Source organism: Camelus ferus, chromosome 9 (assembly GCF_009834535.1).
Source record: "Camelus ferus isolate YT-003-E chromosome 9, BCGSAC_Cfer_1.0, whole genome shotgun sequence".
Taxonomy (NCBI): Eukaryota; Metazoa; Chordata; class Mammalia; order Artiodactyla; family Camelidae; genus Camelus; species Camelus ferus.
In genome coordinates this window covers 43,129,557-43,153,360 of record NC_045704.1, presented here as the reverse complement: position 1 = coordinate 43,153,360, position 23,804 = coordinate 43,129,557, and the positions used below count along the sequence as shown (strand labels likewise).

General features: G+C 51.2%; 1 protein-coding gene across 1 annotated transcript in view; it reads right to left on the bottom strand.

Annotated features, from left to right (window-relative positions):
• Positions 1 to 1,939, bottom strand: part of CDH5 (cadherin 5) — a 30,939-nt gene extending 29,000 nt beyond the window's left edge. The window contains exon 1 of the mRNA XM_006180653.3: positions 1,782 to 1,939. The gene's annotated coding sequence lies outside the window, so the exon portion shown is untranslated. The remainder of the gene's footprint in view (positions 1 to 1,781) is intronic.
• Between the last annotated feature and the right edge of the window lie 21,865 nt (positions 1,940 to 23,804).

Genomic DNA, 23,804 nt, shown 5'->3' with positions numbered 1-23,804 from the left:
TGGGAGAAAATAAGCGTGGCCCCTCCGGCTTCCTGCCCCATGTCCGGCCCTTGTTCAGCAGCACAATCGCTCAGGTCCAGACTTCAGGGCGGGCAGCTTAACCCCTGCAAGGCCAATGGGTACCTCGCCGACCCCCTCACCATAGTAAGCTGGAATTGGCAGGGCCCCCTGGAGGCTCAGCAGCTCCTGGGCGCCTCAGTCATCTACTGTCCCCCAGGCTAGGGCACACACATGGCTGAACTCAGGCCAGACAGGAGGATCCCCCTGCTCCCCATCATCTGAAGATGAACCAAAGCTTTCCTGGTACTTACTCATGGCCTTCAGCATCACTGGCCCTCCTGCCACTCCCTGCTCTAAAAACCTTCTGACCACACTGGCCTCTCCAGGTCCAACAAGCTGCCCAAGCTCCCTGCCTCCCCTGGCATGTCTTTCATCTTCTACCAGGATCCTTTCTGCCCACCCCCCATGGCAGAAGCATTCATGGGGTCAGGGTGGGGAATAAGCACAGTGCCTGGCGTGGAGCAGCTGCCCAGAGGACGAGTTGACACGTCCTCTCACCTGCTGGGGACTGACCGACCCCAGGGGTCAAACTTTTATGACGTTCAAGCCACGGTCAGCTCTGGCCGGCAGGTAAATTCAGCTGTGATTTCTGAAAGCTCCCCCTCCTATCTGCCATTCCCAATACCAGGGGTGTACAGCGCCTCCTTTAATTGACTTAGGAAAAGACCATTTCTTCTAATTTACAGAGGAAGAGGATGCTGACGCATGGGAAGCTACGTGGCTCTGGAAAGAGCCTGGGCTTTGGGGTACCAGACCTTGTCTCAAATCTCAGTTGCCTCCACTGAGAAATGGAGAAAGGCCGTCCCTAAGGCATGGGCTTGTTGGCCGTAAAGTAATGGGCTCCATGGCTTCCCAGCCTCCTGTGGGCACCACCTTCAGCTCTCACAGAGAACCGCAGAAAGAATCGCCATCTTCATCGTTCAGACAAGCCGACTGAGATTTGGAGACACTGAGTGGTTTTCCCGAAGTCACATGGGAAGCCAGTGGTAGAGTTGGGATTTGCACCCGGGACGGCCTCCTCCAAGCCAAGCTCTCACCCTAGGCCATCCGCCTTCAAGTCTTTGGGGGAACTTCTCTAAAATATGAAGTCTACTGGGTCCTTTGGGCCTCAGTCTCCAGGTGTTGGAGGAGAAAGACCACAGCTCCCACAGCTCGTAACCAGCCCTGACAGCATCTGGGGCAGGGAGGGGAGGGGATTCTACAGGAAGGACCTCAAGGACCCGGAGCCAAGCCTCAGCTTGCCTATACTGAAAATGGGGGCACTGGCTGACAGGGAGGGGCCGAGGCTCCAAGCTCTCCTTCCAGGACTCCTCTCCCGATCCTAGTACAGAGCCTTTGGGGCAAGTGGTGAGGGATGATGTCAGGCCTTGGGGGGAATCCTTTCTCATGGGGGAAGGGGCACCTCAGGGTAGCCTAGGCGGGGATCCCAGTCCTCTGCCCCTGGCATGCTGAGTGACTGAGACAGAACCCTGCCCTATGAGCATCTGAGCCCGGCACCCGTGGAAACCTGTGGGCCCTGGACCCTGGGCATCTACCTGCGGGAGAGCCAAGCCCCTCCCCCCTCCCCCCAGGACACCCTTCCTTGCCCGCGGCACCACCTCTGGACGCACCTTCCCAGCCCTGCTCTGAGCCAGGAGACCCAGTCTGCCCCGAGGAGTGCTCTTCCCTGAGAGCCGGTGATGGCCATCCTACAGATGGGGTAGCTGAGGACCCTCACTCACCGTGCCCTTGGGCTGAGCGCTGTGTCCGTTCCGTCGGGCTGTCTGGCTGGGCCGAGCTTGCTGTGGAGCTGTGTGGGACTCTGCCGACAGCCTCTCCAGGGGAGCCACACCCGGCGGCGAGGGAGGCCCGGCCGCCGCCCCTTCAGGTTTTCCAGCTGGCCCTGGCCCACTTCCCCCCAGGATGGTTTCCTGTTATTGTTCCTTTGTGAGGGCTGGGCTGGCTGCAGAGAGGCAGGCCCTGCGGTGGGCGGCTGCCTCAGCCCCGCTGGGCTGTCTCCGTGGAGGCCTAGCCCTGGACCTGGCCTGGGACGCTCAACCCGGACCCCAACCCTAGGCCTCATCTCTGGGGCATCTGCCAAGGCCTTAGTTCACCCATCGTGTAAGCCTGAGGGTGGGTGCCTTCACCCCCATTTTACAGTTCAGGACACCCAGACTCAGCAAGTTTAAAGCACATGTCCACTCAGCTGGGTGTAGTGGAGCCAGAAATACAGCCTGGGTCAGCCTGAGCCCAGAGCCAGATTTTCCCAGGTAACCCCATGACACGCTGGGGGAGGGGCAGACTTTGCAGGTGATGGGGAGGCTTCAGGGGCCTCAGTAGTGGGGTGGAGGGGAGATGGGCCACAGACCGCAGCTCTTGGCTCTGTGAGCTGGGGTTCCAGCTGCGAGGTGCCAGCCTGGCTGTGGGGCTGCTGTTTGGGTTTGGAGTATCAGGTGGAGTCAAGTTCTTGACTCTGCTTTTGACGTGACGGTGAGCCCATCGCACCCCACCACCCCAGTCTTAAGTCTCCTCTTCTGTAAAATGGGGGTAATCAGCCTCAATTTCACATGGCTCTCGAGCTAAACAAGAATCACAGAGCGGTGTGGAAGATAGGGAGGGAAGCTGCAGGCTGGACCAGAGACCATTAGAACCAAGAAGCTGGGGCAGGAGGTGCTCAGATTCTGTCATGAGAGTCATATGAAGAGGTTTTACAAACTGCATATAGGGGGCCCCACCCCAGTCTGACTGATCTGGAAACTCCCAGGGCTGGTAGTAGGAATCTGTCCTTTGAACAGTTAGTTGCCCCTGTTTTCCCATGGGTGAGAGAATGGTTGGGAAGTCCTGGACTGGTTCCTTATACAGCTGGACAAACAGAGACCTAAGAGGGAGAGATTCTGGCCCAGGGGCAGTCAGGGGGAAGTCAGTGGACACTAGTGTGGAGATGGGGAATGGGGTGGAAGAGTATTTTTGGGGAGAAGATAAAGATTCCTCTGTTTTGGGCCTTAAGTTTGAGATGGCCTTAGACACCGCATGTCCACGTCAGGTTAGCAGTTGGAGGCGGGGTTGATACAGGGTGGATACAGTTGGAGACATGGGTGGATGTGTCGGAATCACTTGGCTTGGAGATGAGGTTTGGAAGCTGTGAGCTTATATATAGCTTGGCACCTGAGGCCACGGCAATGGACGAGTTTATAAGGAGGGAGGCCCTGGGCCTCTGAGATTTGTAGATTTGTTAGGAGAGAGCCCAGGGAGGAAGGAGGGAAGCCGGGGATGTCGGCTGGGTCAGCCTGGGAAAGGCGAGGACTGAGACTTGATGCTGGATTTGGAAGTCGGAGGTCAATTATGTCAGTGACAAGACAGATTGAAGGGAAAGGACCCGAGAAACGGGAGGCTTCTTTGTTTTGTTTTAAGCGATGCCGGCATATTTGTGTGCCAAGGGGACTCCAGCAGACAGGGAAGCCAGGGGGGCTGGAAGGAGAAGTGCCCTGAGGCGGGTCACTGCGGGAGGGAGGTCACATACTCTGTATCATCACTGTTTGGAATGAACAAAGGTTCAGCATTTCCTTCTCCAACAGGATTAACTCTTGCCTTCTCCAGCCTGAGGGTGGGGTGGCCACAGAGGAGCCAGGACAGGCCAGGGCTCCATCCCTGGTCCTCACCCCAGCCTGCGGCAACTGCCTACCCTCGTGGTCTACATGCCCATGGGACCCAGCCAGGCCCGGGCGTCGCTTCCTACTGCGTCTCAGACTCGGCGCTGGTAGCAGACAGGGACAGGATCTGTCCTGGCACCATCTGCCAAGTCCCTTTGTACTCCCAGTCCATAGGGACATTGACTCTGCCCTGAAACTTGCTGTTCCTGTCGCCTGTAAACAAGGGGATGGCTGTCTGTTCACGTGTCCCCGGGGCGGGGAGGGGGCCTCCATGCAGAGGTAGTCCGTGCCAAGGGAGGGAGGCTAGTGCCCTTGAGGGCCCCCGAGGGTCTCCTCAGGATCTCCTGCCTGATTTCTGCCACTGCCCAGCCCCAGATCCAACCTCCCTGGAGGCAAAGGAGGTAATGGGAGGGCACAAGGCCAGGAAGTGCCCTTGGGAGCAAAGGAGGCAGCCTGTGGGCTGGCAGGAAATGGGATGGTCTGCGAGACCTGATTAGTAGCCAGGGGAGGAAGCAGCAATGGGGCTGGCAGGTGAGGGCTGGGGAGGGCATCAGTGAGGCCTGGGAACACCCACCAGGCCTCTGCTAGGATGAAAGCTGACCGGGGAGGGGGCCCAGCGACACCCTGCTTGGAGAGGTTTGGGCCTGGGGGTTAACAGATCCAATGCTGCCCCATCGCTGGCTGTGTGACCTGGGGCAGCCGACTTACCTCTCCGAGCCTCTTTCCCTATGTAGGAAATGTGTTGCCAGTTCAGACTTTGCTGAACTGTCTGAATTGCTGTCAGAGCAGCAGATGACATAATGAAAATAAGTGATGGTAACAGCAAGCTTTCACTGAACAGGTATTTCTCAAAGGGTGGTCTTCAGGCCACCTGCCTTAGGATCACCTGGGGAGTGTGCATTGAAAATGCAGATTCCTGGGCCCCATCCTAGGCTCATGGAGTCAGAATAGCTGGCACTGGAACCCTGAGACCTACAGGTTTGTGGTTCCCAGGGCACACGTGGGAGGGAGTTTGCACGCTCACGTTAGAGGACCATGCACGGCTTGAGAGCGCTCCCTCTACGGGGACTTCCCCTTAATCCTCAGGACAAGCCCTGGGAAGGGTTCTATTTTTATTTCCATCATACCAATGAGGGAACAGAGCCTGGGAACTCAGTGCTCCCCAGGATTGCAGAGCTTGTCAGCGGTGGACTGGAAATTCCCAACCAGGCTTCTGTTTCCAAAGGTATCTCCTTGCCCACGAGGCTTTCCTGCCCCGCTGAGTCCAGCGCACAGAAGGGGCTTATCGACAAGGGATCCTGTTCCTTCCTCCCCACAGAGTGTGAGGCCCACGGGTGGCACCGGGAAGCCAGGCCACTGGGTGTCTGCCCCTGCTTTTCTCCTTACTGGGCTGCCCCCGCTTCCCCCATCGCCTGCTCCACCTGGAGCTCGCCGCCTCTGCCCCCTCCTCGGGGCTTCTGAAGCCTGTGTAACACAGATCCCCTTCATGGCTCACCACCGCATCCTCTCATCTTTCCTCCCTGCTCCCAGATTGTGTCTCCTTTGCGTGTCTGTCCTTGTGGGCGCCCGGCACTGGGTGAGGGCTCTGTACATGTGGACTTGAAAGCGTGGGCAGCCAGGGCACTGCCAATCCGATCTGCGGCTTTGCAGGGCCCGCGTGGGTGTGTCAGGCTCTTCACCCCTGTGCACAGTGGCCCTGGACCTAGAAACTGTCGACTGAAATAAATGCGCAGCGTAAAAGTTAAGAGTTATGTTTTATTTGGCGGGAGGACTCGAGCCGGGATGACAGCCTCTCAGATGGTTCTGAGGGACTGCTCCGAAGAGGTAGGGGAGGAGCTAGGATATATAGGGGCTTTACAATAAAGACCAGGTAGTTGGAACAATAAAAGATTACTTGTTATCTAAAGAAAACCAGGCATCTCAAGTTAAAGAATGTAGTGCTTTTCTATGTATGGGAGGAAGCAAACATTTGGGCTCACTGAATTCATTCCTTTGACAAGCACCTAGCTATCTAGGGCCAGTATCCTGTCCTTTCTTATTCTGAGTCCACTCAGAGTGCACCATTGTGAGTGGCTGCAGAGGCTGGGCTGCAGGCCTGTCCCTACATGGGGGTGGCGGCAGCCGCTGATGACTTGGTTTCAGCATTCTTTGTTTATTGATATGTTTGCAGTATCTTCACTCACACTGCAGTGTTTTCGTTCACAAGACCAAGCCCTCACAGAGAGCAGAGCATGAACACAGCACTCGTATCACAGAACACACGCTGAGGGATAAAGTTAGAATTCTTCTGTGAGAAAGAGCCTGGAATATACACTGTGGTCCTGTCAGGAGCCTGATTTGGTTTCTGAACTATTTCGCATTTCTTTCCTCGTTTCTCCAGCTGCTGGACACCTGCAGCTGATGAAGGAGCGTAGGTCAGACTTTCCCTGGCCCGGGGGGACAGAGGGAAGTGGAGTGTGTTGATCTCCCAGGCTGCCCACTGGGTTCCTGCCTGCGCGGGAGAGAGGGCGGCATGTGGCCTGTGAGCCAGGAGTGCAGGGGCCATGCGAGCCTCCTGCTGAGTTTCAGATGAAGAGAAAGCCCTTTTGCCCAGCAGGGATTCGGGGAGTGCTCCCTGGTTCCGGTGAGGGGAGTGGACATGACCTGCAAGGGAAATGGAATGGGATTGGTGAGGGGTAGGCCGCAGGGGCGCGGGAGGAAGGAGGAGCAGGCGAGGGGTCTCACCCTCAACTGTGGTTCTACAGGGACAGCGAGAGCTGCCAGAGCCGGGGCTGGGCTGGGCTCACCTCTAGGTGCTCAGAGCTGGGCTCAGGATGGGCATAGAGCAGGGATCATGGACCAAAAGAATGCAGGCATGAGTGCAAGGTGAGCAAATGAATGAACCACTGGCAGGTTGAGGCAGACATGGGCGTGAGGCCGGGTGTGCACCTGTGTTCTGTGGTATATTCTAGCACATAGTGGGTCCTTTTCTCAAAGCCTTCGAGGAGGCACTGAATCAGTCGATCTCTCTGCTCTGCTGGGTGCCCAGCTATGCTGGGCTGGGGGTGGGGACCCAGAGGAGTGAAAGGGATGATCTTTTGATAAACACTCTGCTCTGCTGGGTGCCCAGCTATGCTGGGCTGGGGGTGGGGACCCAGAGGAGTGAAAGGGATGATCTTTTGATAAATCTTTTGATAAAGGGGTGGAGTGAATTACAGTCACCAACCTATTATGTGTCATCCCTGTCCCAGTCTCTGTACCTTATTTTTAATAGTCCTGGCGATCCCGAGAGGGGGCATGGCTCTGCCCCTTTCACAGCACTAAGTAGCTGACCTGGTGCCACACCACCCACCTCCAGCCAGGGCTCCTGTTGGGGTGCCAAGCCTTGCTGACATCCCAGATTCCACCTCAGGCCGGGCCGCTCCAGCCTCCTGCCTCCATGCCTTTGCCCATGCTGTCCTTGCACCTCGGACGTTCTTCCTTCCTACCTCTGCCAGCGCAGCCTTCCTTCACTCCCAGCTCAAACATGCCCCACCTCCACCAGCCCTCTAGATTCCCATTCTGGAAAGCATCTTGCCCTCTGGGAAGCTCCCATCCCACCCCACATGTTTGGTTCCAAATCCTACTGGGCCCCTCCCCTCTTTTCTTATGTAATGATACCTCACTACAGCCCTGAGAAGCTTAGGTACTATTCATATTTCCATTTCCCTGATGAGGGAGCTGAGGCTTAGAGAGACTGAGTAACTTGCCCAAGGTCACACAGCTCCTGAGAAGCAGAGCCCTGATATCAACCCTTATCTTCCGGTTCCCAGTTGAGTGCTCACTCTAAAACATCACCCCACTCCCGGCAACATGCCATGGGCTGACAATGGTTTGTGCTTATTTATTATTTTAAAAATACATTTAATGATGTGCAGGCTCTGCCTGGCTCTGAGCTGGACCTGGGGGATGGAGAGATGACCCAGGTGGGGTCCCTACTTTTGATGTGTCAGACCAGCATGAGTTGCACTGGGTAGGGCTGGGTTGGTGACAGAGGTGTGTGTCCTGTGGTGGAGCTGCCAGAAGATGGGCTCCCCATGCTGTCTGAAAGGATGGGCAGGGCAAGAGGAAGGACTGGCCAGGCAGAGGGAACAGCAAGGTCAGAGGCACAGAAGCCTATTTGGGAAGGGGGGCCATTCCCTGGGGGGAAGCGCTGAGCTGCTGGGAGGGGGAATCAGGGACCAGCTGGGGTGAAGTCAGGTGGCGGCGGCACCTCAAGCCACACAGAGAAGCTCAGGCCGGGGAACACTGGGGCATGGGGAGGGGTGGGGGCGTCTTACCAGGTGGGGGCCTGAGGAGCCCTGAATTTTAGGCGAGTCACCCTGTCCCGTCTGGTGGCCTGTGGCCAGGCTGGAGCCACAGGCCGTGACCGCTGAGTGTGCAGTCTCTGGACCTAGAGTAAGTGGGGCCTCTCCTGGCCCAGGAAGGAACTGGTTGAGCAGGGAGTGAATTCCCAACAGTAAGAACAATGCCTTATCTGCACAGCACTTTCCCAGATGTTTCTCACTTTTCTGTTCCCACATCCGGGCAGGCTGTTAGGAAGCAGCGCTTGTGCTGTGGGGATGTGGGGCTGCAGGGACACTGAGGAGTGGCCCACATGAGGGTTCAAAGCAGTGCCTGTGGTGATGTCCCGAACATATCTACCACTTACCATCCTGCTGATCCTGGACAAGCCTTTGGTGCCTTATTTTCCCCTTCTGTAAAATGGGACTGATTGCGTGCCTTACTCATGCCATTGCTGGAAGGAGGCATTGAGAAGATTCAAGTAAAATGCCTAGAGCAGCCTCTGGTATACAGTAGGCGCTCAGTAAACGTTAGCCATGGCAATGATGCCACAGAGAGGTTGATGGTGGGGGTGCGTGCAGGTGTGTGAGGAAGGCACATGTGTGCACAGGTGAGGTGTGAACATGGCCTCCGCACGGCATTTGTTTGGAAGCTGTGTGGCTACGTGGGTTCATGTAAGGCACCCACATCAATGTGACCATGTGTGTTTAGGGGTGCACAAATGGGTTGAGGGTTATAGCTGGGCCAAGGGAGGGCCAGGCCTGGGGACAGCCCCTTCCTTCTCTATCATCTGGATTGACCTGCTCCTGCTAACCTGTTGACCAAAGCTTTTGCAGCTTCGTCTCCTGCAGAAGCCCAGAGAGGTCAAGGTCTTGCTCCAGGGTGGCCCAGTGAGCTGGGAGCAGCAGGATGAGACCAAGGGCTTTTCCTCCCTGATTGGAGGTCAGGCCTGAGTCTAGCAGAGAGCTCGCCAGGCGGAAGCCAGGACTTCCTGCCTCTGGGTCCCACATTCCTGGCGTCCTCTGTCAAAGTGTCCTGGAGAACAATGGGTCAGAGGCTTTGCCATCTGTGGGGCAGGAAGGTGGCTCAGGGGCCACTCGGTACTGCCTCTTGTTGGGGTGAACAGACAGGGCTCCGGTCCTGGCCCCAGTCACGCTGTGTGGCAGCGGGGCCAGAACCTGGCCAGCTGGGGATGTCTGCCTCCTGCGGCTGTCCCTTCTCCAGGCCATCTCTAGACCCCTCAGCCTTGTCCAGACCTTGCCCCCTGGAGACCCAGAGGCAGGTCTTCTGGGCACAATCGGGTTAGGGGAGGGGGAGTCTGAGCTGCTCCTGGGGAAAGGAGAGCCTAGGGCAGACTAGATTGATCTGGTCACAATTAGGGGAGGTCTTGGGGACCCCTGACTTTACCTGCCTGCAGTACCACTGAGAACTGGAGGGAAACAAGAGAGACTCTGTCCAGCCCCAAACAATCCTCCCCAGCTGCTGGGCTCAAGCTCATGTGCACAGGGCTGTCTCTGAGCCTGTTAACTCTCAGGTTACCTACAGTCCTAACAAGCCTGGTAGGGGAAGGGTGGGCAGTGCTGTGGCAATCCTGCCAGCGGAGAGGGGGAGGCTGGGGATCCTTTTGTCTGCATGGATGATTCTTCAAAGGCTTGGGCTGTTTCTGTTCCCCCTTATGTCTAAGAATCTGGCCTTCATCAGGAGTCCCCCTGCCTTAGGCAGAGAACAATCCCTTCCAGCCTGTTTGTGAACCTGGGAGAGTTTCCTCCTGCTTCTGAGTCCTGGCTGGGGTCCCTCACAGGAAACACAGTGGTTCTTGACTGGAGTGAAGGAGGACTGGGGTCTAGGTAGTGGGGTGTGGGGGTCTGGACTACTGGTGACAAGGGAAGCTTGAAGGGGGTGGTTTGCCACCCTCTCCCACCCCATAGGCCGGCCCTGCAGGGCCTCAGCTCTGGGTTCCTCACTATGGCCCTCCCTCACTCAGGGAGGGTCACACATAGTCTCATCCCATCCCACCTCTCTTCTCACCAGTCTGCTGTTTGGTGCCAGATCCTGTGTGACAGACACCATCTTTCACTCTTTGGGACAAGATCCAAGCTCATCAGCCTGGTATTCGAAGCTTTGCTACCCTCTACAGCCCTGCTCCTCACCGTTCAGCTCCAGTCAGGCTGGGGGATTGAGTTCCCTACAAGTGCAGTGCTCTATCAGGCCACAGGGCCTTTGCATGTTCCATCCCCACTGTCTAGAACCCCACCTCCCAAAGAATATCTAGCCCCTCCAACTTTCTGAAATTCAACTCAAATATCTTCTCCATGACAAATAATAGAGAATAGAGACATCCATCTTAAAAAAAAAAAAGCTTTATTGAGCTTTATTCAGTAGTTGTTTTGTTTAGTGTATTTACATAGTTATGTGTCAATCACCACTATCCAATCCCAGAACATTTGTGTCACCCCAGAAGAAATCCAGTACCCATTAGCAGTCACTCCCTGTTCCCCTTCCCCCCAGCCCCTGGCAACTGCTAATCTATTTGCTTTCTCTCTCTATGGAGTTGCCTATTCTGGACATTTTATTATACAAATGGAATCATACAATATGTGGTCTTTTGTGACTGAATTCTTTCACTTAGCAAAATGTTTTCAAAGTTCATCCATGTTGTAGTAGGTATCAGTACTCATTCTTTTTTATGGCTGAGTAATATTCTAATGTATAGATACACCACATTTGTTTGTCCATTCATCAGTTGATGGACATTTGGGTTGTTTCTGCTTTTTGGTTGTTATGAATAAGACTGCTATAAACACTCATGTACAAGTTTTTTGTGAAGATGTTTTTAATTCTCTTGGTGTATGTGCTTGGGGAGTAGAATTCCTGGTAACTCATATAACTCTAGATTTAATCTTTGAGGGATTGTCAAACTGTTTTCCAAAGCAACACTACCATTTTATATTTTCACCAGCAATATATGAGGGCTCCAATTTCTCCACATTCTCACCAACACTTGAGAATGTTTATCCTTTTGATTCTAGCCATTCCAGTGAATGTGGCGTGGTCTCTCATTGTGGTTTTTGATTTGCATTTTCCAAATGACTAATTTTGTTGAGCATCTTTTCATGTCTATGGGTTATTTGTATGTATTTTTTGGACAAATGTCTATTCAAATCATTAACCCATTTTAATTGGGTTATTTGTCTTCTGCTTTCTTGTGTTGCAAGTTTTTTAATAAGTCTTAGATATAAGTGCCTTATCAAAATGTGGTTTGCAAATGTTTTTCCCCCATTCTCTGTGTCTTTTTTTCACCTTCTTAATAGTGCCCTTGGAAAGACAAAAACCTTTAGTTTTAATGAAGTCTAATTTACATATGTTTTTCTGTTGTGCTTTTGGTATCAAGCCTAAGAAACCATTGCCTAGTCCAAGGTCATGAAGATTAGCTGCCACTTCCTGAGACTTACCCCATGCCAGCTACTTTATCTATAGTATCTCTCCTCATCATATCCTGACAAGGCAGAAGTTTTAATTCCCACTTTACAGATGTGAAATTGAAGCACAATTCACGCCTTGGCATATAGCAAGTAGATGGCAAGGTGTCTAGCTTCAAAACTGGGTCCCGCTGGGTGCCAGGGTGCCCCACATGTAGCCTGGAGGCATGGCAGTGGTCAAGGCAAAGAGTAACCGACATTCACTGAGGGTTTCCTTGCTCAGTGCCTTACATGCATTAGCTCATTTTCTCTCTGTCCCCAAGGCAGAAGCTCCCAAAGCCTGGCTCTGACCTGCAACGTCAGCTGATTATTGCCCCCACCCGCCAAACTAGCTAAATCAGAAACTCTGGGGGGGGCGAGGCACAGCGACCTATGTTATTTAAGAGTTTCAAGTGATTCTGATGCACTCAAACTTGAGAACTACCGCCCCAGGCTGCACCCTGCAATTACTTGGGGAGCTTTTGCTTTACTTTTTCCCTAAGTACTAGGTTGGGGAAAGGCACACGTAGAGACTCTGATTTACTTGGTCTGAATGAGGCCTAGACTTCGCTATTTTTTTAAAGCTCCCTGGGAGATCCTAATGTGCAGCCCGGGGTTTAATCACCAGCTTAGGAGAAGCTACCACCACTAGCTCCATTTTGTAGGTGCAGAAACTCTGAGAGATTAAAGAACGTATTCAAGGTTATATAGCCACAGAGCGGATAGGGGAGCTGAAATTCAAAGTGTCTGCCTTTCCACTTCCTCTCCTTCCTTCCATTCATTACTTCTTGCTTAATGCAGATCCTGTATGTTTCCCCAAGCTACTCTTTGTGCAAAGTAACTGGTGCACCATGTTGCCATCTAGTGGCCTTTAATGAAAAGTGACGAGCATCATCAGGATTTCCAAAGACCTGTTCTCAGGAGACACAGGAGGGAAGAGAGAAGGTTCCCATTGCTTAGACAGAAGTTTTGGGGGAGATGTGGGCTCATGTTTCCAAAAGGCGTCTTTTGGGGGAAGGAGAGTGGCATTATGGCAGATTTCATGTTTAAGCACTGTTGATTAGAGTTCATTCACACACCCCAGGAGAGGCTGGGGACAACGAGTTTCTTCTTGGCCAAACTTGAATCAGGTTCTGTAACTTTCTCATGGGCCCATCTGTGCACTTCCTTGTAAAATATAGTTTTAGCAAGAACCCTGCTAAGTCAGTTTAACCAGAGCCCCCCAGCCTCAATATCTGATCAGTTTCCTCATCCTCCAACATCCCCCAGGTGATGACTGGGCTCCCCTGCCCATCTTCAGCAAGAATCTTGTTAGGTCGGTCTAGCCAGAATTCCCCTCACCCTTGGTGTTTCCTCTTAGTAATTCTCAATCCACTGACCCCATTCACTCTACTGTTTGGCTATAAATTCCCACTTGCCCATGCTGTGTTCAGTGTTGAGCCCAATCTCTCTCCCCTCAAATCTTTTTTTTTTTTTTGTATTTTTAAAAATTGAGTTATAGTCAGTTTACAATGTTGTGTCAGTTTCTGGTGTACAGCACAATTTTTCAGTCATACATGAATATACATATATTCGTTTTCATATTCTTTTCCCCCGTGAACTACCACAAGATCTTGAAGGTATTTCCCTGTGCTATACAGTATAAACTTGTTTATCTATTCTATATATACCTGTTAGTAAATCTCAAACTCCTAGTTCGTCCCTTCCTCCCCCCCCCCCCCCGGCAACCACAAGTTTGTATTCTATGTCTGTGAGTCTATTTCTGTTTTATATTTCAGTTCATTTATCTTCTTCTTCTTTTTTTTTTTTTTGGTTCCACATATGAGTGATATCATATGATATTTTTCTTTCTCTTTCTGGCTTACTTCACTTAGAATGACATTCTCCAGGAACATCCATGTTACTGCAGACGGCATTATGTTGTCATTTTTATGGCTGAACAGTATTCCATTGTATAAATATACCACATCTTCTTTATCCAATCATTTGTCGATGGACATTTAGGTTGTTTCCATGTCTTGGCTATTGTAAATAGTGCTGCTATGAATATTGGGGTACAGGTGTCTTTTTGAATTAGGATTTCTTCTGGATATATGCCCAGGAGCAGGATTACTGGGTCATATGGTAAGTCTGTTTTTAGTCTTTTGAGGAATCTCCATACTGTTTTCCATAATGGCTGCAACAAAATGCATTCCCACCAGCAGTGTAGGAGGGTTCCCTTTTCTCCACAGCCTCTCCAGCGTTTATCATTTGTGAACTTTTGAATGATGGTCATTCTGACTGGTGTTAGGTGATACCTCATTGCAGTTTTGATTTGCATTTCTCTGATAATTAGTGATACTGAGCATTTTTTCATGTGCCTATTGTTCATTCATGTGTCTTCATTGGAGAATTGCTTGTTTAGGTCTTCTTCCCATTTTTGGACTGGGTTGTTTGTTTCCTATTAAGTAATATGAGCTGTTTATATATTCTGGAGATTAAGCCTTTGTCAGTTTCATCTTTTGCAAATATTTTCTCTTGTTCCATAGGTTGTCATTTTGTTCTGCTTATGGTTTCCCCCTCAAATCTTATTGCAGTGGTCCCAATACCTATAGTGATGGTCCTAAAATAGTCTGCCCTACCATCTTTAACAAGTGCCATAAAGATATTTTTTCTTTAATGCTAAGGAGTCTGGTCCTAGGCAGGGCTGGAAGGAGAGGCAGAGAGGAATTTGAGATGATGGATACTCATTTGGGGAGGACAGCTTGACTCACTTCTGTGTAGGTATTGATTGGTTCAACAAATAGCCATTGTAGGTCAGGTCTCAGACATCAGGGGGAGAAGCATAGAATATTTGGGGTACTCAAGGCCCTATGGTCCAATCAGATCTATTCGTGGCCCTGGGAGGGGCTCCAGCGGAGGCAGCTGGAGTGGGGAGGAGGTGGTGCCTCCTAGCTGAGGCACCTGAGGTAGCTGTAGGTGGAGGGCAGTCCTTTGAAACTGGTGCACAGGGTCTGAATAGGAGCCCACAGAGATGAGTCAAAATTCATGGCTGCTGCCTGCCCTGGGGGAACCAAACAAGGGTCTCCAGGAAGTGCCTTGGAACCTTTCAGGTACTGGTGTGGCTGGAGTTCTCACCAGGGACAGGGACATTGAAAGAAATAAAGCATTGGAGGAAGAAGGGAGAGATTGGCTACAGGGAGGGCACCCATAGGAGGTACACGTAACAGAAGATTTACCACTTTATCCATCTTTACGTATCCAGTTGAGTGACATTAAGTACATTCACATTGTTGTACAGCCTTCATCACCATCCAGCTCCACAACTCTTTCATCTTGCAAAACGGAAATTCTATACCCATTGGACAATAATTTCCCACTCCCCACCTCAACCCAGCCCCCGGCAACCACCATTCTACTTTCTGTCTCAATGATTTTGACTATTCTAGGACCCTCATATAAGTGGAATCATACAGTATTTATCCTGTTGTGACTGGCTTATTCCACTTAGCGTAATGTCCTCAGGGCTCATCCATGTAGCATAGGTCAGAATCTCCTCCCTTTTAAAGGCTGAATGGTATTCCATCGTATGTATACACCACATTTTGCTTATCTAGTCATCTGTCAATGGACACTGGGGTTGATTCTACCTTTTCACTATTGCGGATAATGCTGCTAATGACATGGGTGTACAAATATCTATTTGAGTTCCTTCTTTCAATTCTTTGGGGTATATACTCAGAAGTGGAGTTGATCACATGGTATATTTTTAACTTTTTAGGAACCACCATTCTGTTTCCATGGTGGCTGCACCATTTTACATTCCTACTGATAATACACAAGCCTTCCAATTTCTCCACATTCTCACAAAATTTGTTACTTTCTGTTGTTTTTTTTTTTTAATAAGATCATCCTGATGAGTGTGAAGGGGGAATATTTCATTGTGGTTTTGATTTGCATATCTGAAATGATTAGTAATGTTGAGCATTTTTACTTGTAGTTTGGAATTCTTTTATAAAATTTTATCTTAGTGGACAAAACAGATTTAAGGGCTCTTGCTATTGGAAGGTAAACCATCTGGCCTGGGAGCTTATCTTTGCTTTTTCATGCCAATGCTGTTTTAGCATCTGTTGTGTGTCAACCTCAGCTGATAACAGGATCATTTATTCCCAAACACATTTTGGTATCTCATGGAAGATGAGGATTCAGTGGAACACAGTTTGGGAAACACTGACCTAGAGGAAGGTCTGCTCCATCTCAGGTCCATCTAGATCAGCACATTTCATCAATGACTTGGAAGAAGACATTGATTATCTACTAATCATATCAATGGGTTATTCAAACCCTGATGCGATGATGAATGCACTGGGTAACAGGGACAGGACCCAAAGATGTCTTGACAGGGTAAGGAAATGGCTCAAAATAACAATATGTAAGGTTACAAGGATGAGTTCAAGGCCTTGCACCTGGGCTTAAAAAACAAGTCAAAAACAGCTGCCCAAAGACAAGGGAGACACATAGGCGAGAAACTGAGGACACTTGGTCAATGGTTGGGATAATAATAATGTTAAAAGTAACGATCGCTAACATGGGTCACCTTACCTGGCCTTTGCAACAATGTATGATGTAGATACTATTGTCAATGCCCATTCAACAGATGAGGAAACTGAGGCTCATAGAAGTGAAGTAACTTACAGAGGGTCACACTGCTCATTGGTGACTGTGCATTAATCAAGGGCAGGACCTCCCCCTAGGCTTGCTGGCCACACCCTGATTAGGAGTGCTGTGCTCACTCCTTTCAAGCAAGCTTCAGATGCCTGTGGAACAGCTACAGGGACATTTAACCTAAAGTAGACTAGGAGGGAGTGAGCTCCCCATCCCTTGGGGTGTTCAAGCAGAGGCTGGAAGACCCTGGCAGCACTGTTGTGGTGAGGATCCCAGCATCAGATGGGGACTAGGATAAAGAAACTTTAAGGTCCCTCCTTTCCCTGCAATTCTGTAATTCTGCTATAGCAGCATATTACTTCAAAGTCAAGTTTACAATATGAGAGAACTATTTTTTACACACTGAATGTATGCATTATTTATAATACTTTAGGGTTTCTCCTATGACAAATATGCACACTGTATTTATTCCCAAGTTCTTGGACCTATGACAAATTTAACATGACCATTTAGGGTTTACCTTTTGGCTGATTACTGAGACATTTATAGTTACTGTACATTTATATTTGTGATGCAGGGTTCGTCATATTTATGAGGTACTAGATGCCCAGCCATTGGTTGGGAACCCAAGCTGAACACCTTCCTTCGTGTCCTGCTTTATGACAGTTCATTTTTATGATGTGGTTTCAGGAATCCAGCGAATTTACTTTGGGGAAAAACTCTGACAATCACTAGGTTCAGGGAAATCCCATAGATTTAGAGGCAGACACAACTAGTTTGCTGTGTGGCTTGGGTAAGTCTCTCAACACCTCTGTGCCTCAGTGTCCCCATTTAGGAACTGAAGGGGAGGAGACACGCCCTTCCCGGCGTTCCCGGGGTGGTGTGTGTGGCGGTGCCCTGCTCAGTGACGCATCTTCCCCCTCTTCTGTCCTCCTTGGCGTTGATGGTACTGCCTTGGGAACCATGAGCCTGGAAGGCTGGCAGTGTGCCTGGAGGGGCTCTGGCTTTTGGCATTCTTTCCAGGAATCCTCTTGCGATGCAGCATCTTTTCAGCAAACGTGAGGATTTTGCTCGCGGCCTCCAAACTAAACTAGTTTCATCTTAAATAAAAGAAATCAATCCTCACAGCTGAGCTGTGCTTCGACATTGATTTGGCATAAATTTTGAGGCAGCCTGGCTAATAAATAAGCGGAAAGGCAATAAACATTAGGGAGAATTATCTGTGAGGCAATCGGGGCAGGCAGCTGGGGGTGGGGGGAGGGTTCCTGCCTCCCTCATCTCCCTCCCTTTCTGCTCCTGGCCCAAGACCCTTGTCAATGTTAGGGCAGCGGTAGCAACAAGACCCAGACAGGGCTGCCTGATGTGTGTGGTGGATTTGGGGAAGTGGAGGAGGGTCTGGGGGCCTCCCTGGGACTCTTGATTTCTCAGACCAGCCCAGCAGAGCATGGAGAGGCCTCCCCTCTTGTACTTGGTACCCAGCCACTTAAGTGTGAATCTTCGTCCCTGAAGCTGTCTGTGTACCAAGGGCAGATGAATTAACCTCTCTGTGCCTTGGTTTTTTCACTTGGAAAACTGGAGATACTTCTGGCAGGAATTGTGTGAGAGGCAGGGACAGTGCCACCCACAGCATGCAAATGTGTGTCAACTGTGGCTATCACAGAGGGTTCAAGGAGCTGCCAGCCAGATGCCCAGCACACAGCAGATGCTGTGTGAACAGCAGGAGTTACTATTCTGGAGGGTGCATTAAGGAATTTTTGAGCCCCCACCCTCAAGTTCTGGCTGGAACCTTCCTCCCTCTACCGTGTCCTGCCCTGAGCCCCACTGCGGCCCCAGGATGAACCACCACCACCTTGCCAGTGCCCCTCGAATCCTTTGATTCCCAGTATCAGAGGTCAGGGTCATTGACCTGCTGGACATACCTCCATCCTCCCCCCTCTTCCACTGTTGGTGTCTCTGTGTTCCCTGGGTCACAGTCTCCTCACTGCAGGTGCAGAGTGGGGTCTCTGCAATCAACTCTGCAGCCTGGCTTGCCCATCCTGAAGTGGATGCCCTCATCGGATCATTGCATTTTTCATAGTGTGTTAGCAACTTAATTACTGGTTAACAGGAACCTCAAATAAATAACTCTTACCCACATCTGCTTACTGGTAGGTGATGAGGAAGAAACAAATGTGCATTTGAAAAGTAATCCATTTCCCCCAACCTGATTTCTGTCTCTGGTCATAAATGCCAGAGATAAATGAATCTGTTTTATTAAGAATCAGCACATTGGTGCAGGGAGGCATCTGCTGGGCGATGAGTCACGGAGTCCCTGGCCGCACCCCCGCCCCTCACCCTGCCCCCATCCGACTGGTCAGCGCCTGCTAGCATTGCCTTCCCACATGAGTGCTGAGGCAGCCCCCACCAGCCAGCCTCCCTCCCCTCCCCACCAAACCCAGTCCTTCCCAGTGCCCTCCCTGTTGGTGCAGACGGCTTTGCTGCCCCAGCATGACCTTCTCCAGGACGCTGACCACAGCTGCCTACCCCATCCCCGACTTCAGAGGCAAGCAATCTCCACTTCAAGCTGTGCAGCCTCTAGTGAATTGCCTGCACTCTCTGAGCCTCAGCGTCCTCAGTTGTGAATTGGGACTGCTAATGCTCAGGCCTGATGTATCCATCAGGCATTGCAGGCACAGTGCCTAGGGCCCAAGATACTCACTGAGGGGCTCTGGTGGGCAGAATAATGGCCTCCCAAAGATGTCCACTGCCTGATCCCTGGAAACTGTGAAGATGCTCTGCTACTTGGCAAAGGGAAATTAAGGTTGCAGATGAATTACTGGTGTCTAATCAACTGACCTTAAAATAAAGAGATTATCCTGCATTATCCTGGTAGGCTCAATGTGATGACAAAGGTCCTTAAATATGGCAGAGGGAGGCAGAGAGGGGATGTCAGAGTGATGCTGCATGAGAAGGATGCCACCAGCCATTCCTGGCTTAGAAGATGGAGGAAGGGGCCACAAGCCAAGGACTGCAGGCAGCCTCCAGAGAGCAGAAAAGGCAGGATAAACGGATTCTCCCCTACAGCCTGGAAAGGAAGGCAGTCCAGCGTCTGAAAGCAGCACCTCCCACCCCGAATTGTAACATCTCTGAGTTTTTGAAACCCCTGATGAGGCAGGTACCATCATCCCAACCCAGCATCCCACCAGGAGTCTGCAGGACCCCATCCTGTGCAGCAGAGTTTCCCTGATGTCCCTGATGTGTTACCAGGGAATGTGTGAAAAACAGTGCCCAGCCCCATGCAACCCCACTGCACCCCAACCTCCTGGGAGAGCCTGGGAGGCTGCTGTGTGGCTACTAGGAGCCTGGGTGGCTCCATCCTTAGCCCAGAGACCCTGACACACTGGTCACATGCTCGATTGGCAACAACAAGGGAAGGGAGCAAAATGAAGGGGACAGACATGTGGACAGGGGTCTGTTCTGTGTGCCAGGTGCTGGGCTGGGTATGGCCACATTGGGTCCCTGTGGCCATCTTCCAAGGTGACAACAACTTCATTTTAGAGATCAGAAAAACCGAAGCTCAAGGAGGTAGCATGAGAACTCTGGAGCCATGGCCATTGAGGCAGGGGGAGGTAGGCTGCAAAGTCCTGGGGCTGATGGAGCTGCACCAGGACACGGGGCCACACTGCAGGGGCCCTGCCTGGAGGTGGGGGCGGGAGGCTCAGCTTCTCTCCCTGACCCCCACACAGTGATGCTCGGCATGATGGAGGCTGTCCTCTCCCTCCTCTAGACCACGTTCCCCTAATGGGCTCTGCAGTTTGTGCGTGTGTGTGTGTTTGTGTGTGTGTGTGTGTGTCCCCGCCGTCTTCCAGCTAGAGTAGGGGTCCATCCCTACTCTAGCTGGAATGGTTCCTACAAGACCCCCTTTGTGAAATCTGCTGGGGCAGCCCCTGGGAGGAGGGCCTGGCAGGACCAGGGCAGGAAGCCCCTGGGAGGAGAGCCTGGCAGGACCAGGGCAGGAAGAATGCCCCCTGCAGGAGCCAGCCCAGCAGGTGCAGCACCAGCCCTCTCCTGCAGAGAGGCCTCCGGGCCTCTGCTCTCGCAAACCCATCTGCTGGCCAGCATGGTTCCTCCCTCTCAAAAAAAAAATTACTGAAGCATAATATGCATACAGTAAAGGCCACACATTTTAAATGTATAGTTCAATGGAAAAAAAGGTAATTCCAGTAGCCCAGAAATTGCCCTCATGCCCCTTTCTAGGTCTGCATCCAACTCCCTCCCATCAGAGGTGACCCCTATTCTGACCTCTGACTGCACAGATTAGTGCTGCCAGTTGTTGAATTTTCTGTAAAAAGGGCCATGCAGTGCGCTCCCCTCTGTGCCTAGACTCTCTCACTGTGTCATGCATCCACATTGTTGTGTGTATTATTTGTTTGCTTGATTATTCATTTAATGGCTGAGTAATAGTCCGTTGAATTCTACACAGAATATTCCCCATCCGTTATTTCATGGACTGATGTTTGGGTTCTTTCCTGCTTGGGGCTGTTACCAAGAAACAGAGCATTTCCTCGGTGGGAGTATTTGTTTTTAATTCTTATTTTTTATCGAAGTGTAATCAATTTATGATGTTCGTTTCATGTGTACAGCAAAGCAATTCAGTTATATGTATACATATACATTTTAGATTCTTTTGCATTACAGCTCATTTCAAGAAATTGAATATGGTTTCTTGGGCTATACATAGGTCCTTGCTGTTTATCTGTTTTATATATAGTAATGTGTGTCTATTAATCCCAAACTACTGAGTATTTTGGCAAACGTCCCTGAGCTTCGGAAATTTCCCCTCTCACAGTCACCCTTCCCGTCTCCCTCCCTTCTCTCCTCCCTGCGCTGTTGTTTTAGGAGGCTTTCATGGGCTCTTGGTGGTGCTGTGGGGACTCGGACCTCATGGCAGGGGAGTCCTAAAGGGACTCTGGCATCTTCTTGGTCTGGCCAGTGTGCTGGACAGAGTGGTGTATTTGTTTCCGGGTGTTCCTTCACTGCTGCCCTCTGCCCACACCGTCCCCTCCAGGCCACCCTTTAGCACCGGGGATTCTGGCCCCATCATCCTCCTTGAACCCTGCAGTGACCAGCTTTTGGCCAATCTGTAAGTCTGTCTGTGGGCTTCTCAACAGCCTTCATGGGGGCTTGTCTTTGGAACTTGGAGATTTATCAGAGATAAAACAGGAAGGCCACTGCCTTCAGGGAAGCAGCTCTGCATGAAGTTGGGACTCACTTTTCTGGCCATCTTTTTGAAATGGTTTGGGTGTAGGCACTACCGTCCATGTTAGCAAGCATGTGTAGCCTTGAATGTGCTCAGCTGTGTATGTGTGTGAGTGTGTGTGCCAGCCAGTGTGTCTGTGAGTGTGTCACTCAGCAGGTGTGCTGATGTGTGTGAGGCGTGCCAGCCAGCGTGTGCAGTCCCAAGTGTGAACATGTGTTTATGCATCTTGTCACCAAGAAATTTCTTCAAAGCTGTTTTTTTGTTTTAAAAGGGTTCCTCCTGCCCCGACTCTGTCTACTCTGGGCTCTTGGTCAGTAAGAGCCAGCAGCCTGGGGAAATGCTCCTTCTGTTGATGGGAGAGAAGAGCGGGGCTGGCCCTGGATGTTCTGCCTTTGACCTTGGCATGGCCACGAGCAGGAGGGACCCTTGGCTCTGCAGTGTGAGAGGCTGTCGGGGGGAGCCTGGAGGGATCAAGCTGTGCTTGGGAAGAGCAGGATGAAAGGCTCTTCCTCAATGTCGTGGGACAATAAAACACTTGAAAGAGACGGTGAAGGCTTTTGGGCCAGACGTGGGTCCAAGTCTGACTTTCAGCATTTTGCTAGCTGTGCTGATTTGGGGAGAATCACTGCACCTCCCTGAGCCTCAGTTTCTCATCTACTGAGTGGGGATAATGGGCTTTCTGTTAAAGAGGGGCAGAGAATGGCCCACAAAGAGGCTGGAGAGGCAGGCGGGCGGGTCACCCAGGCCCGCCGGCCACCATGGGAGCATGTTTCATCCCAGCAACAGTGGGACGCTGCCAGAGCAGCAAGTCCAGCAGAACTTTCTGTGATGATGGCAATGTCCTGTATCCCAGCTGTCCAGTACAGTAGCCACTACCCATATGTGCCATATGTGGCTAGTGCAGCTGAGGAACTGACTTTTAGCTGTATTTAATTTTAGTTTCTTGAAATTTAAATTCAAAGAGCTCCCTGGGACTAAAGGCTACTAGATCAGATCTACCACTAGAGGGCAGCACTTACAGGATTTCAAGTGGCACGATCCAATTGCTGTAAACAATAAGCATCAGGCTACTCTTTCTTTGCTCCTTCCCATTTTCTCTTCTCTTCTTTCCTTTGGCCAGTGAGCTCCAAGCCTGGCAGCTATTGACCTTCTTTACGGGACATCGGAGGGCAGCAGTGGGTATAAAATACCTGGCACTTCCTAAATTCCAAACGCACGGTGGCTTCCCGAATCTCCTGCGAAAGTTCTGTTGGGGCTGATGCCCAGCCAGGCTCAGGGGGAACGGCCCAAAGAACTGTCTTTGCTGACTTCATCTTCTTGGCCTGAGATGGGGAAATGGGGTGGGGGGAGGGCGGCGTATGGTTGCTCTGTAAGCAAATCCAAGTCCAAGACAAAAATCCTTTCTTGTTAATCTCTGCAGAAGTTGGGCTCTGGGCTGCTCAGCCTGCTTTGTTCTGAAAGCAAGTTTAATCAGAAATAGATGGGGGAAAGAACAATCTTGAATTTGGAGTCACTAGACCCAAGTCTGAAGCCCTGGTCGGCTGCCTGCCTGCCCTGGGACCTTGGGCAGGTCGCTGGGCATCTCTGGGCCTCAATGTCCTCAGCTGAAGAGCAGGATAATTTTACAGTCAGCCTCAAAAGCTTCTTATGAAGATTAAACAGGATTTTAACTTTGTCTTGCACTCTGGGCGATTGGTCAGTATTTGAAAAACAATGAGTGTTCAGAGCAAGGCAGCCTGTGAGGTCAGGAACATCACAGAGAAGTCGCTACTGCGGCCTGTGAAGGCCCAGGGGGAGCGTAGCAGAGAGGACAGGGAGCGGACCGCAGACTGGGGGATGGGCTGAGAAGACATCAGAGTTGGGGAGAAGTCTCTGGAATCTGGCAGAGGACCCTCAGAGTGGACACTGGGTGAGGCAGCACATGAGAAGTGCTCAGTAAATATTTTGTTTCGTGTGTCCTCCTGGCAGGAGCTTCTTATTGTGGAAGGGAGGGGCGGAGCCCAGCACGCGCCAAATCGCAGAGAATGAACATCACTTATTTTTCACTCCAGTTTCAGGGGACGCCACCTAATGATCCACACACACTGCTGGGGTGACCTCTCTGGTCCCTTCAGTGTCTCCCCCGGCTCTGTTCTTGGATGGGGTCCCTGTCCTCTGCTGAGTGCCACACGATATTTCTGGCCTCTCCTGTCCTTGCGTCATGTTGTCACCTCCATTCCCCTCTTCCTGAAGCCCCACTTTTTCCTGAGTTGTTCCCCTCCCAGATGGCCATGGGGAAGACTTGATTTGAGATGGAGGTGGGGCTGAGGGAGGCCCCCTCGAGGTGAGCCTGCTTCAGGACACCAGATCTGAAAACTTCTCCCACTGAGGGGGTTAATGTCTTGCTAGCATTGCCCACAAACCTCGTTATGCTAAAGAGGGTCTGCTCCCCCTTCCCCCTGAGTTGTAGTGCAGTGTTCTTGCTCTTAGGCG